Source organism: Sminthopsis crassicaudata, chromosome X, assembly GCF_048593235.1.
Source record: "Sminthopsis crassicaudata isolate SCR6 chromosome X, ASM4859323v1, whole genome shotgun sequence".
Lineage (NCBI taxonomy): Eukaryota > Metazoa > Chordata > Mammalia > Dasyuromorphia > Dasyuridae > Sminthopsis > Sminthopsis crassicaudata.
The window spans coordinates 7,303,961-7,320,015 of NC_133623.1; the positions used below are offsets into that span (position 1 = coordinate 7,303,961).

At 38.8% G+C, this 16,055-nt stretch overlaps 1 long non-coding RNA gene across 1 annotated transcript in view; it reads left to right on the forward strand.

Moving 5' to 3' along the window:
* The window catches only part of LOC141549235 (uncharacterized), a 255,425-nt gene that overhangs the window by 181,497 nt on the left and 57,873 nt on the right, over positions 1 to 16,055 (forward strand). Inside the window, exon 5 of the long non-coding RNA XR_012484292.1 lies at positions 6,170 to 6,334. This is a non-coding gene — a long non-coding RNA (uncharacterized LOC141549235). The remainder of the gene's footprint in view (positions 1 to 6,169; positions 6,335 to 16,055) is intronic.

Here is a 16,055-nt window from a genome sequence, read left to right on the forward strand (position 1 = left end):
CTGTAGAGGAAGCCCATTAATACCATCCAGCCCTATCCCCCGCAAAACAGACCAATTGTTTCTCTTGTCAGTTTGTTTTCTTTGATTCCTACTCTGACAAAATGAACAAAAAATTCAAAAGGGCTCTAACCATTGACAGCTTCTGTGTGGAGAGGGAGCAGACTTCAAATGCTGAAGAGACTAGGAACAGAATGTCCCCAGATGTATCCCCTGGGAGGGATATAAGCTGCTCCTCAATACAAAAGAACCTCATAGAGGAAATCAAAAAGGCTCTCACAAGAGAGCTGGAAGAGAAATGGGAAAAGGAAAGGGAAGCTTGGCAAGAGAGCCTGGAGAAGTCATCCCATGCATTCAAAGACAGAATGGATAAAGAAATCAAATCATTGAGAAACAAGATTAGTGAGCTGGAAAAGGTAAACAACTCCAAGGAAAACAGGATTAGAGAGCTGGAAAAAGAAATCAGCTCTCTAAAAAATACAATGGAAAAAAATTCCATAGAAGATAAAAACTCAATTGGACAATTACAAAGAGATATAAAAAAAGTGAGTGAAGAAAATACATCATTGAAAATTAGACTGGAACAAGTAGAAATGAATGACTCAAGGAGAAACCAAGAGGGAGTCAAGCAAAACCAGAGAAATGAGACAATTGAAAAGACTGTCAAGTACCTTACCAGAAAGACAACAGACCTGGAAAACAGATCCAGGAGAGACAATTTGAGAATAATCGGACTCCCTGAAAAATGGGAGGAAAAAAAGAGCTTGGACACCATTTTCGAGGAAATTATCAAAGAGAACTGCCCAGACGTTTTGGAAACAGAGGGTAAAATAGACATTGAGAAAATTCATCGATCACCTACTGAAAGGGACCCTAAAATCAAAACGCCAAGAAATATAGTGGCCAAGTTCAAGAACCATCAGACAAAGGAAAAGATATTGGAAGCTGCTAGAAAAAAACAATTCAGATATGGAGGATCCACAATAAGGATAACACAGGATCTAGCAGCGTCCACATTAAAAGAACGCAGGGCCTGGAACATGATATTCCGAAAGGCTAAGGAACTTGGTATGCAGCCAAGAGTGACTTACCCAGCAAGAATGAGCATCATTTTCCAGGGAAGAAGATGGACATTTAACGAAATAAATGAATTCCATCTATTTTTGATGAAAAAGCCAGACCTACATAAAAGGTTTGATCTTCAAATACAGAACTCAAGAGACTTCTAAAAAAGGTAAAAAGAAATCTTGAGAACTATACTTCTGTCAAAAAAATATGCAAAGAACATATGTACAATTTGTCTTAGAAACTAGAGGTGGAAAGGAGATTATATCATAAAAAAGTATAAAGTGGTGGTACTACATCTCATGAAGAGGCAAAGGTAACCTATTATATCTGAGAGAAAGAAAGGAGGGAGATGAACATAGCGTGTATCAATAGACATATTCGATTTATGGTGAAACTTCTTCCACTTCATTGAAAAGTGAAAGGGAAGGAGTAAGCTAAGGGGAAGGGAATACAGTAATTTCGAGGAAAAGGGATAAAATAAGGGGAGGATCTTTAAGGTGGGGGAGGGATCCTAAAAAGGGAGGGCTGTGAAAAGCAAGTGGTGTTTACCAGTTTAATACTGGATAGGAGGGTAAAAGGGAAGGAAAGGGGAAAAGCATAAGCAGGGGTTAATAGGATGGCAAGCAATATAGAATTAGTCCTTCTAACCATAAATGTGAATGGGGCAAACTGCCTCATAAAGAGGAAGCAGTTAGCAGACTGGATTAAAAGCCAGAATCCTACTATATGTTGTTTACAGGAAACACACCTGAAACAGGATGAGACATTCAAACTAAAAGTAAAAGGGTGGAGCAGAATCTATTATGCTTCAGGCAAAACCAAAAAAGCAGGAGTAGCCATCCTCATCTCAGATCAAGCAAAAACAAAAATTGATCTAATTAAAAGAGATAAGGAAGGGCATTATATCCTGCTAAAGGGAAGCATCAATAGTGAAGCCGTATCAATATTAAACATGTATGCACCAAGTGGTGCAGCATCTAAATTCTTAAAAGAGAAATTAAGAGAGCTGCAAGAGGAAATAGATAGCAAAACTATAATAGCGGGAGATCTCAACCTTGCACTATCAGAATTAGATAAATCAAACCACAAAATAAATAAGAAAGAAGTCAAAGAGGTAAATAGAATACTAGAAAAGTTTGATATGATAGATCTTTGGCGAAAGCTAAATGGAGACAGAAAGGAATATACTTTCTTCTCAGCAGTTCATGGAACCTATACAAAAATTGATCATATACTAGGGCATAAAAACCTCAAAATCAAATGCAGTAAGGCAGAAATAGTAAATGCATCCTTTTCAGACCATAATGCAATCAAAATAACATTTAATAAAAAGCCAGGGGAAAATAGACCAAAAAATAATTGGAAACTAAATAATCTTATACTAAAGAATGATTGGGTAAAACAGCAAATCATAGACATAATTAATAACTTCACCCAAGAAAATGACAATAATGAGACATCATACCAAAATGTGTGGGATACAGCCAAAGCAGTAATTAGGGGAAGTTTTATATCTCTACAGGCCTACTTGCATAAAATAGAGAAAGAGAGGGCCAACGAATTGGGTTTACAACTAAAATTGCTAGAAAAGGAACAAATTAAAAACCCCCAGACAAACACAAAACTTGAAATTCAAAAAATAAAAGGTGAGATTAATAAAATTGAAAGTAAAAAAACTATTGAATTAATTAATAAAACTAAGAGTTGGTTTTATGAAAAAACCAACAAAATAGACAAACCCTTAGTAAACCTGATTAAAAAAAGGAAAGAGAAAAAGCAAATTGATAGTCTTGAAAATGAAAAGGGTGAACTCACCACTAATGAAGAGGAAATTAGAACAATAGTTAGGAGCTACTTTGCTCAACTTTATGCCGATAAATTTGATAACTTAAATGAAATGGAAGAATACCTTCAAAAATATAGCTTGCCCAGATTAACAGAGGAAGAAGTAAGTAGTCTAAATAGTCCCATCTCAGAAAAAGAAATAGACCAAGCTATTAACCAACTTCCTAAGAAAAAGTCCCCAGGACCAGATGGATTTACAGGTGAATTCTACCAAACATTTAAAGAACAACTAACTCCAATGCTATGTAAACTATTTGAAAAAATAGGGATTGAAGGAGTCCTACCAAATTCCTTCTATGACACAGACATGGTACTGATACTTAAACCAGGTAGATCGAAAACTGAGAAAGAAAACTATAGACCAATTTCCTTAATGAATATTGATGCTAAAATCTTAAATAAGATATTAGCAAATAGACTTCAGAAAATCATCCCCAGAATAATACACTATGACCAAGTGGGATTTATACCAGGAATGCAGGGCTGGTTTAATATTAGGAAAACTATTAGTATAATTGACCATATTAATAATCAAATTAATAAAAACCATATGATCATCTCAATAGATGCAGAAAAGGCATTTGATAAAATCCAACATCCATTCCTACTAAAAACGCTTGAGAGTATAGGAATAAATGGACTATTCCTTAAAATAATAAGGAGCATATATTTAAAACCTTCAGTAAACATCATATGTAATGGTGATAAACTAGAACCTTTCCCTGTTAGATCAGGAGTGAAACAAGGTTGCCCACTATCACCATTACTATTCAATATAGTACTAGAAACTCTAGCCTTGGCAATAAGAGCCGAGAAAGAGATCCAAGGAATTAGAGTAGGAAATGAAGAAATCAAATTGTCACTTTTCGCAGATGACATGATGGTATACTTAGAGAACCCCAAAGACTCTGCTAAAAAGCTATCAGAAATAATTCAGAATTTTAGCAAAGTCGCAGGATACAAAATAAATCCACATAAATCCTCAGGATTTTTATACATTACCAACACAATCCAACAGCAAGAGATACAAAGAGAAATTCCATTCAAAATAACAGTCGATAGTATCAAATATTTGGGAATATATCTACCAAAGGAGAGTCAGGAATTATATGAGCAAAATTACAAAACACTTGCCACAAAAATAAAGTCAGATTTAAATAATTGGAAAGACATTCAATGTTCTTGGATAGGCCGAGCGAATATAATAAAGATGACAATACTCCCCAAACTAATCTATTTATTTAGTGCTATACCAATCAGACTCCCAAGAAACTATTTTAATGACCTAGAAAAAATAACAACAAAATTCATATGGAAGAATAAAAGGTCGAGAATTGCAAGGGAACTAATGAAAAAAAAGTCAGAGGAAGGTGGTCTAAGTGTACCTGATTTAAAGCTATATTATAAAGCAACAGTCACCAAAACCATTTGGTATTGGCTAAGAAATAGACTAGTTGATCAGTGGCATAGGTTAGGTTCACAGGACAAGATAGTGAATAAAAATAGCAATCTAATCTTTGACAAACCCAAAGATCCCAAATTTTGGGATAAAAATTCATTATTTGACAAAAACTGCTGGGAAAACTGGAAATTAGTATGGCAGAAACTAGGCATGGACCCACATTTAACACCACATACTAAGATTAGATCAAAATGGGTCCAAGATTTAGGCATAAAGAACGAAATCATAAATAAATTGGAGGAACATGGGATGGTTCACCTCTCAGACTTGTGGAGGAGGAAGGAGTTTGTGTCCAAGGGAGAACTAGAGACCATTATTGATCACAAAATAGAACATTTTGATTACACCAAATTAAAAAGTTTCTGCACAAACAAAACTAATGCAAACAAGATTAGAAGGGAAGTAACAAATTGGGAAAAAATTTTTACAGTTAAAGGTTCTGATAAAGGCCTCATCTCCAAAATATACAGAGAATTGACTTTAATCTATAAGAAATCAAGCCATTCTCCAATTGATAAATGGTCAAAGGATATGAACAGACAATTTTCAGATGATGAAATTAAAACTATTTCCACTCATATGAAAGAGTGTTCCAAATCACTATTGATCAGAGAAATGCAAATTAAGACAACTCTGAGGTATCATTACACACCTGTCAGATTGGCTAAGATGACAGGAACAAATAACGATGAATGTTGGAGGGGCTGTGGGAAAACTGGGACACTGATGCATTGTTGGTGGAGTTGTGAAAGAATCCAACCATTCTGGAGAGCAATCTGGAATTATGCCCAAAAAGTTATCAAAATGTGCATACCCTTTGACCCAGCCATACTACTACTGGGCTTATACCCCAAGGAACTACTAGAGAAGGGAAAGGGTCCTGTATGTGCCAAAATGTTTGTGGCAGCCCTTTTCATAGTGGCTAGAAGCTGGAAGATGAATGGATGTCCATCAATTGGAGAATGGTTGGGTAAACTATGGTATATGAATGTTATGGAATATTATTGTTCTATAAGAAATGACCAACAGGAGAAATATAGAGAGGCTTGGAGAGACTTACATCAACTGATGCTGAGTGAAACGAGCAGAACCAGAAGATCATTATACACTTCAACAATGATACTGTACGAGGATGTATGCTGATGGAAGTGGATTTCTTCAACATAGAGAAGAGCTAATCCAATTCCAATTGATTAATGATGGAAAGAACCAGCTACATCCAGAAAAGGAACAATGGGAAATGAATGTAAACTGTTATTTTTACCTTCTGAATCCAATTCTTCCTGTGCAACAAAAAATTCGGTTCTACACACATATATTGTATCTAAATTATACTGTAATATATTTAACATATATAAGACTGCTTGCCATCTGGGGGAGGGGTTTGGGGGAGGAAGGGAAAAAATCTGAATAGAAGTAAGTGCAAGGGATAATGTTATAAAAAATTACCCATGCATATGTATTGTCAAAAAATGTTATAATTATAAAATAAAATAAAAATAAATTAAAAAAAAAAAAAAAAAAAAAAAGACCCAATCAGGCCATGAGTGTCTAGAGCAGGAGGGATGAGTATAAAGTTTTAAATTTAAGTGCAAAAAGTTGCCTCTACAAGTATGAGATGGAAAAAGGCATGGTTAGACTGCAATTTATCTGCAAGAGGTCTGGGAATAGCAGTGAAGCATAAGCTCAGTGGGACTTGCCATGTGATCTGCTGGCCAGATCACCTTAGGCTACATTAAGAGGGGCAGAGTTTCTAGGAATAGAGATGAGAGCCTTCTTGTACTTTGTTCTCATCAGGCTTCATTTGGAATACTGGATGCAGATATGGGTGCCATATTGTAGAACATCGATAAGCTCGATGGCATCGAGAAAAGGGCAACCAGCATGGCGAAGGACCTTGATACGTCAGGATCCGTTGAAGTAACTGGGGATTTTGTGCCTGGAGAAGAGAAAACTCCCAAGGTATGTGTTTATATTCAAAAGCTGCGTCATAGAATAAAGTTTAGATTTCTTTGATTTGTCCCCAAAGGGTAGAATTGAGAACATTTTAACATAAGAAGTAAATTTCAGCTTTGTGTGAGTGCAAAGACCTGCAGGTGGAAGGCTCTTCTTCTCTGGAAGTCTTTAAGCAAAGGCCGAGTAAGGTTCCTTCCAAACTGCAAGTCTGTAGTTATCTGTGAGAGTTTACCTATTCCTTCAGGCATTTTCATCAGGCAGCCTCAGTTCATGTGTAGACCATTGTCATCAATTTATAGAAATGAATTTTTATAGAGAGGAATTATTATCTCTAAAGAATAGCTAGTGGGTTAGAATGTTTGAAGGGGATCAGTGACATCAGTGACTTCATGGGCGATGTCTTGACTTGGGCGTGAATTGGATGGAAGTGAGGCCCAGAATTGTCAGCCTCACTATTTCTTCTGGAGTCATTGAATTCTAGAGGCAAGACAAAAGTCAAGATGATTGGTTGCAGTTCTCACTGGATGACCTTGGCATCTTCGGTACCTGACCAAGCTCTAAACGCTCCACAGTGTCCACTTCAGCAGCCTTTGTGGCTGTTGGAACAAATTGTTCTCATCCGCCCACTCTGCCAGAGGAAGTCTTCACAGGCTTGGTGTAGACACCCCCTAACTCACCAAGGGATTTAAGGCCTGTCAGTTACCCTCAACATGTTTGCCAAGATGGTTTCACTGAGATGTGACCCCTGCACATCCTATAATCTTTTTAGAGTCACAGAGGAGAGCTTGGTGAAAAGGTAGTGAAAGATAGATGAGCAGCCCTGAAAAGGGCTCAGCAGCCCTCCCACCAGAGGTGCTAGTCCTCCCTGAGCACTCTAGACACAGTAGGGACTAGATTGTGAAAAGCACAAAATGTCAGAATTTATAGTCAATTCAAAAGAACATAGGGAGCACTTGGAGCTTAGGAGGAGAGGGTAATGTGCTTCTATCCTCCCTTTTGGAAAACTATGTATGGCAGCTCTGGAGGATGGGTTGGAGTAAGGATAAACTACAGAATCCTGGTGCCTGGTAGGTGCTGCCTCTAGACTGAGCTCAGGTCCCACTCTCCGCCCACCCACAAAGCCCCTGCAAGGCTAAAACCTTCCCCTGGAAGATTGCCTTCAATTTACTCTGTGTAGAACATGTTGGTACATCCCTATTTGCTGGTGGTTAGAATGTAAACTTGGATAGCAGAGACTTGATTTTTGCCTTTCTTTATATCCTCAGCATTTAGCACAGTGCTTTGGCACACAGTGAGTGTTTAATAAATGCCAGTTGACTGGCTGAGGCAGAGTTCTTACTCTACATCTACAGGGAGCACCTGTAGGAAACCTGTTCCCAACTAAGCGAGCTGTTGGCACCTCCTTGTTGTAGAGATCTAACGTAGGGAGACCTGCCGAGGCCACTCAGAAATAATATATGAAAAATGAAGAGGAAGAATGGATTATCCTTCATTTATGAAAGAAATCAGAATGAATGAATTAGAAAGCATTTATTAAATTCTCATTGTTTGCAAAACAGTGTGCCGAGGATACAAAGAAAAGGCAAGATTCTCTCTCATTGTTACAGTTGATATTCGTGCTTTCAGGGTTGCAAGTGCTTTTCATATATTGTTTCATCTGTGAGGTAGATGCTTTTGTTGTCCCTTTGTACAGAAAAGGCACTGAGAGGGGTTAAGGGACTTAACCAAGACCATATGTGTCACTAGCAATAAGGTAGGGGTTTAGGCAACGTGGTCTACACTCTCACCTCTGCTCAGCAATGACATTTCTCATCACCCTCCCCCCCCCCAATTCAGACTTAGATATCTACTCTGGGCAATGTTTCATAAATAATCTAAGAGCACAGAGATGCCCAACCATGATCAGTTCCCTAATGACAGAAATATCTAGATGAGGTAAGGGTTGAAGTAAGCTTAAACAAAAGTTATGGATTTGGAGAACAGGAAGAAGAAAATTCACAGAAAGTATTTCTAAAAAGCTTACTTAAGATCTCTGCTGCTTCCATTCCATTCTAGTATGGAAGCCAAGCCATGTACACAATATGGTAAGTGCAAATGACTTATCCACAGTGAAAGACTTCCTCAGAACAGGAAGAGGAAGTAGTAGCTACACCCATGTTACTGAAATTCCCCGAAGGCAGACATACTCTGACCATGCTCTCTATGGCATCCAGGATATGAATATCCTACCAGAAACACCTTGGGCTTCTGAAAATCCTCCCTTCCCCTCTCCCCCAAACTGGGCCTGGGCAGGGGCAGGAAACACCACATTTCCCATTTCCTGTTCTTTTTATGTTGGCCTGGTAGATAATTTCAGGGTATCCATCAGCCCTCAGGAAAGGCCAGCTGTTTTTTTGGGACACATAAAGAAAATGAATGGTGAGACAGAACAGGTGGAGAGTAATCATGGATGAAAATGATCTAGTCTACAAAATAGCCACAGGAAACCAACCTGCTTGTAATGATGCAGCTTGTGAAAATGGACCAGGGATAATGGGACTTCTTGGGACTCAGCCTGAAAAGGGGAAAAGCCTAGAAAAGTCCTGCAATTATAAAGAAGGCTAGTCATTCTGCTTGATAAATCATGGAAAACAATAATGCTTCATTATGCTAATGACAGACAGCTAAGGGGAAGGCACTTAGTGAGGGCTGAATTAATGAATTAGGCCTTGAGATATAGGCACTGTGGCTGGATCTCTCCCCTTTCTTTCTCATCCCTGCATCCCCATCCTTTCCTCAACTTCAAATATATTTGAAGGTAGGTTCTTGTGCACCCTCCCATCCAGACCAAATCATGCTAGCACCCACTTAATAATAGGGGAAGAGTGCACTGGCTGTCAGTCTCAGCTGCCAAAATGAGAACAAAGAAAAGATTGGATGGAAAATCAAATCGCTGCATGATTACACAAAGGAGAATGATGACATTGCCATGGAAACTGTCGAAGGAAACCCCAAATTGCCTTACAAATGTCACCCCTTTGCTGTAGTGTCCTTCTATACATCTGTATACATGTGTATAATGTACATCTGTACAAACTCTATTAAAATATTTAAATTAAACAGTTGATATTAGCTCCTCTTCAAATATTTTGTAGCCCATATTAGAGAAAAATGGAATGACAGTAAGTTTGGAGCTACTCATCATAGTAAGCATTCTCAGTGCAGAATTTGTTAAAAAGCTATTCTCAGTGCCAGTATCCAATCTGGAAAGATAAGTGGCTGGTGCACAAAGTGAGATAGAGAAGCTGATTGGCATGCGCCAATATGCGGATTTCCTAGTGCCATCTAATTACCTTCTTAGCATTCAATATCCTTGGCTTCCTTTTGTCTGTTTCCAAACAGAATGAATGCTATGCTAAAACAAGGAAATTGAGCACTGATATCCTTGGTTACACAACCTGTACTTGCTCATTAGCAAGTCAAAATAGCTTGACATTCAAAGGGCCACCAATTGTTAATTCCATCAACCTTTATGTGCATGGTGAAACAGCAAAGACACTCTATTAAACCCATGGAATATGATTGTCAAGTTGACTGTCTTGCACATAGTGAACATTCACTCAGCTTTTGCTTAATAAATGAATTCAACAGTTGTTTTATGAAGCTCCTATGTATTCAAGGCACTGTGCTAAAGGTTAGACGTACATACACAGCAGGAGAGCTCTTGCCCTCAAGGAGATTATTTCCACTCTTAGAATTGCTATCTCCTACCAGTGTTCAGTGTGAGGGCCACCAACATAAGGCCTTTACCAATTATTCCTCCCCCATTCCGATGACCGCCGATTGTTAATATTTTCCCTGAAAAACAAAACAAAACCCCCAACTCTTTACTATTTATTTGTGATCCAGGATATTCCCAAGAATCTTGGGCTTACGTGCACTGATAGGCACTTGTCAGTGTTTTGTGCTGGTGATAGTGAAGAAGATGAGCCCTTTCTTTATAGGGATGGATCTTCTCAATGATGGCTGCAAGGACCTCATTAAAAGCATGAATGGTAGGGAATGGGGAGGGGGGGGTTGGCCACTGCTGTTTCCAAAGCTTTTGAGTTAGGGTTCGGGACTATCTCCATTGGAGTCTGAGGTAAAATGATGGTCAAGTTTGTGGCAGTGGTTTGATTCATATGTCTCAAGTCTTGTCTCTGAGTTGCTTGTGGTTTCAGCTAAGCTTGATTGAAGGGAAATGAAAGAAAATGAGTATGTGGTGAGGAAACATGCTTTGAATTAGCTGCCTTCTGGACATTCTCCCATCCCCCACACCCGGGGTAGCCCTCCCAAGCTTTGTTTGGTTTTGGTTAATAGGCGTTTCTCTGCTCTGAGTTCCACATGGGCACGACACCAGAAGCTCTTTTCCTTTCCAAAGACCACTTATCACCTCTCATTGAAAAATCCACGAACAATATTCGATAAGTAATCTAGTAGCATCTAGAAGCTAACAAAGTCCATAATGATTGAACCGTCTACAATAAGTGAGGTTGAGGAGTTAGTGTTGATTTTAAATCAGGACTCAAGTAACTCGAGGAGCCTGGATTCACAGTTTCTGGGCAGTGTTTGTTGCACATAATGTCTTTTCCATCTTCTGGGAGGAGGATCAATCTTGGTATTGATTCATTTAATACGAACACATGAAGACCTAAAATAATTGTGAAATAGTCTGTCATCTCAGCAGAGTAGAGAGACAGAGCTTCCATATCCCTGTTCCTGGACACCCTTAAATGCTTAATAGTGTGTGGGGGGTGGGGGTGGGGAGGCTCATCTGTTTGTAGAGTTGTTTGAGAACCCTTAAAATCTTGTGAAGCTGTGGAAATGAGAGCTGCACAGTATTTTCTATGTTTGCATTTCAAATGAGGGTAATATTCTTTGTATATTGGCCTCGGGGTAGCAAGTAGGGATGGCAGGAGATTGTACAATGGGGCTGCTTCAAAGCAATAAGGACAATAGATTATACCCCTGAAGATTTCAACCAACATCCATTCCATCCCCCACTTAATGCTCACACCAGCTCATGTCAAGTCCCCCAGAACAGAAAGAATTCTTCTTCTTCTATAAACAGAAAATTGATTGTGATAAAGGACTTTGATCAGAAGTGAACAATGAGGCAGGGAGGGGGTCATCAGGAGGGACCCCTGGTGGGACACCAACAACCAGAGATGAAGCCATGGAGCCTGGGGTGACTGCCTGCTTGTGGAGCTCAATGAATGTTCCACATATGCAATGAACTGCATTGTCATACTAGAAGCACAGAAATAGGCAGCATGTGGTTTGGGGCAACTGAGGAATGTGAATGTGGCCCCTTAGAGCAATCATGAAATTCAAGACAGAAAGGTCATCCCAGAAGTTAGTGCTGAGTCCCGTGAAGGCCAGAGCCATACACTTAAATAGGCATGCCTGCCTATAGGCAATCTCAGCGTTGCTCCCCTGTAGGGCAAACTCAACATGTCCAAAACAGAATTCATTACCTTTCCCCCAAATTTCACGTTCTTCTAAACATTTCTATAACCGGCAAGAGCACTACTATCCTTCCACTAAACTCAGTGAGATCCTCCTGCTTCATTCACTCTTACTCTGCCTATTTCCATTTCATTGCTCAATCTTTTCATTCCTATCTCTCTCACACCCATCCCCTTTTCTCCACTCCCATGGGCACACTGAAGGTCAGACCCCCAGAGCCTGTCATGTGACAAAGCTAGTGAAAATGCACAGCAGGAGCCCTTTTCTGGGAAAGAACTTCCTGGGTCAAAAGTGACAAAGCCCAAAACATAGATGAGAGAACTGCAGAACTAAATGAATTCAGTTCAATATGTAAGGTGAAGCTTAATTTTTCAAGCCATTAAATGATTGAATGGCATGGGTGTAGGGGGGAGCACAGACATGCATGCAGGAAGGAGGGAATCATATATCGTTCATCAGCTCATTGGTGGTTCTCTTTCAGTGGGATGTTCATGAGGACTCTAGCTGACCACTTCTCAGGAATATCATAGATAAAGTTCATGCTTTGTGTAGGTAGAGCTGGATTAATGAATCACTAGTGCCCTTCCCTTCCTTATCTATATTTCTTTGGTGCTGTGATAAGAATGAAAAAAATCAAATATTAGTAATTTATAACATGATCTGAATATTTTTTTAAAAACTTATTAAAGCTCTTTATTTTCAAAACATAGGCATGGATAATTTTTTTTAACATTAGCCCTTGCAAAACCTTGTGTTCCAATTTCTCCCCCTTCTCCTCACCCCCTCTCCTAGATGACAAGTAGTCCAATATGTGTTAAACATGGTAAAAAAATATATGTTAAATCCAATATAAGCATATATATTTATACAATTATCTTGCTGCACAAGAAAAACCAAATCAAAAAGGGAAAAATGAGAAAGAAAACAAAAGGCCAGCAAACAACAACAAAAAGAATGAAAATATTATGTTGTGATCCACACTCAGTTCCCACAGACCATCCCACAGATGGCTCTCCCCATCACAAGATCATTGGAACTGGCCTGAAGCCCCTCACTGTTGAAAAGAGTCGCATCCATGAGAATGGATAATCGTAAAATCTTGTTGCCGTGTACAATGATCTCCTGGTTCTGCTCATTTCATTCAGCGTCAGTTCATGTCAGTCTCTCCAGGCCTTTCTGTATTCATCCTGCTGGTCATTTCTTATAGAACAATAATATGACCTGAATATTATTGATGATATTAGTAATCTTTTCATAGGGCTGATCTAGTTCTGTTGTTTTCTTGGAGTAGAGCACTTCTAGTTCTTTAAAAAGAAAAGATCTACTAGTATATTCACTAATTGGAGTCCTGTGTTTAGCTCCAGAGGGAGAAAGCATTGGTTAGCTTAAGTGAGACCCAGGTCATGGAGCCAACTGTCATTCTCTAAAAATATTGAGTTAACTTGAGTTCTTGTAGGAAATGGGGAACTTGTGAAATTCACACATACATTTTTTAATACAAGGAATTTTTCTCTCACTAATAAGGCATCAATGATTTTACAGTGCTGGAAGCCCAGAAGTTGAGACAAACATGGTCCAGCTGAAACTGGAAATGTAAATAAGGTTCTGATGAATAAATGGCCTACTCAGGGCTCCCAGTTTGAGCCCAGTCTTTGGCCAGGTCCAATCTAAATAGTTAAAACCAAAAAAAAATTAAACTGAGGCCATTTCAAAGAGGGAGAAAGCAGAGATGAAAGTCTGAAGAGTGAAAATTCCATCTTCTTACCCTTATATCTTCTGCGCCCTCTGCCCACAGTCTCCAATAATAACCATTCATTTGGTTCCTTTGGGAAGTATTAGAAGATACCAATTATTTTGTCCATGAAACTATTTAGATTTAATATCTTTTTTTTAACTCTATGACCATCAGATATGTGAAATCAACCATCTGTTAGTCCTTCTGTTGAGATATAGGAATATAGCCTCTTACATCCTGCATCTATTCCATAAGAGGGAAAAAGATACATTTTTAAAGTATCTGATTCTTATAAACTCTGTGTGCAGCAAAGTAAATGAAAATGAGAGGGACAGATCAATAGCCTTGAAAGGCCAGGAGGTAGATGTGATGTTTGTTACGTTCCAATATATGGAGCTATTTTTCTTGCCTGAGTCATGAGGTTTTAAACCATAAATGTATTCTGGTCACATATAGTACATGCTGAATTGATTTCTTACCCCAAAAGTTGTGTCAACAATTAAAAACTGAGAAGTAAGCAGGCCTTTATGGCCTTCACAACTCCATACAGAACCTGGCTCCTAATACTAAGTATCACTGACATTTTTCTGACAATATTTCTGGGCTTTGGGGGACTGATTCAGCACTGATAAGATCAGCTAGGCAATAGTTTTGTTGCCCAAAGTGCCAGATTGGTGGAGCTTATCACTGGGGAGGAGAAGAATGCCTTGACACACTCTCTTCTCCTCTCTGACCATTGATTTCCTTTATTGCTTCCAGCCCCAATCCAAGCAAAATTGCTTGGTCTCTCTCAGGGCCTTATAATAGTATTGAATCACCTAAAATACATTAGACTGCTCTTCATATAAGGTCCAACCAAACTAGCTTTCTTGTTACTCAATAGGGTCTTATGGCTTCTTGCTTTTGTATCTCTGATGAGACTGACCTCTACACCTAGAAGACCTTGGTTCCTCATGTGTGGCTTTGGTAATCTGCAGCTCCTTTTATCACTTTCTACCAGAGGACTTGCCCAATTATCCCAGTTGCTAATATCCTCATCAGCCTGAAATGATTTGTATATTGTGTGTGTGTGTGTGTGTGTGTGTGTGTGTGTGTGTGTGTGTATGTATGTATGTGACAAGTTCTGTCAGGTAGGAGTCCTACTTCCTAAGGACCTGCTTCTCTAAGACTGATCACTTGATGACAGATCTTTGGTGTGGCCATCCATTCGTGAATGACATGGATTTCTCCTTGTTTGTTGAGACTCTGAATGTTAAAACCTTGGCTGGTGACTGGTGAGAGAATGTGGAACTGAAGGAGGTGGATTGTATCATGGTTGACATTCTCTCTGTAAAAGGGATAAAAAGAAATGAAGGAAGATTCAGTTAAATGGAGGGAATGTTTGCCAACTCTCCCAGGAAAGACAAAGAAAGGAATCTATGGAATTGGTATCAAATGTCCAAGTGAAGCAAGCCCCACAATTCAAAGAGATAGTTGGTCATTCATGATCGTGCTTAGGATAAACATTTGCAAAATGACAAGCACAGAAAAATATCTCCCCCAAACAAAATAAATAATATTTTAACCAAAAAGAAATGACTTCTTAATAACGTGATAGACATTCATCAATCCCCTTTCTGTAAAGAAAACCCACCAGCTTCTTAGAGCAAAGATGAAAGTTAATATAAATCTAGAAGGAAGAAAAATAGAGAAACAAGTTATGGGATACAACATAAACAAGTAAATCCTGACTTACTCCAACAAGTGATGCTAATTCGAAAGAATCTTGCCATACCATCTATCCAGAAAAGAGCAGGAAAATGAAGAATGCTGTGCTCAGACTATGACAAAGTGAACAGTTTCTATGGTTATCGCCCAGGCTACAACATAGTGAACAACTTCCATAGTACTTTAACAAATAACAAAGTGTTTTGTATTTATTAACTCATTTGACAAGTTAGACAAGTTGTAGAACATATCCATCGGTATGTATATTGGGAAGAGATGATGCAAATAGATAATCAATTGAATCTAGAATTAAACAGACCAAAGAGAGCAGACCATTAGAAAATTGCAGTTACTTTAATGACCTCACTTAGAGGAAAAAAGGCCTATATTTGATAATACAACTAATACTATATATATATAAATAATTTACAGTGGAGGCAGGTAAATGGCTCAGTGGATAGAGCACCAGGCTTGGAGTCAGGAAAACTTGAGTTCAAATCAGGGCCTAGATACTTACTAGCTATGTGACCCGAGGTAAGTCACTTCACTCTGCCTTACTTTCCTCATCTGTTAAATGAGCTGAAGAAGTTTATAGCAAATTACTCCAGTATTTTCCCTACTTAATTGCTGAAGAAAACTGAAATTTGGGGAGATTGACTTGTCCACTATCTCATAGCTAGTGAATAGATAAGGTGGGGTGTAAATTCTGCGTGCTTCCCACTATATCCCATTGGAGGCCACATCTCTAGCATGTAATTGAACCGCCACTGAACCTCAGCTTTCTGATTCCAGACTGTC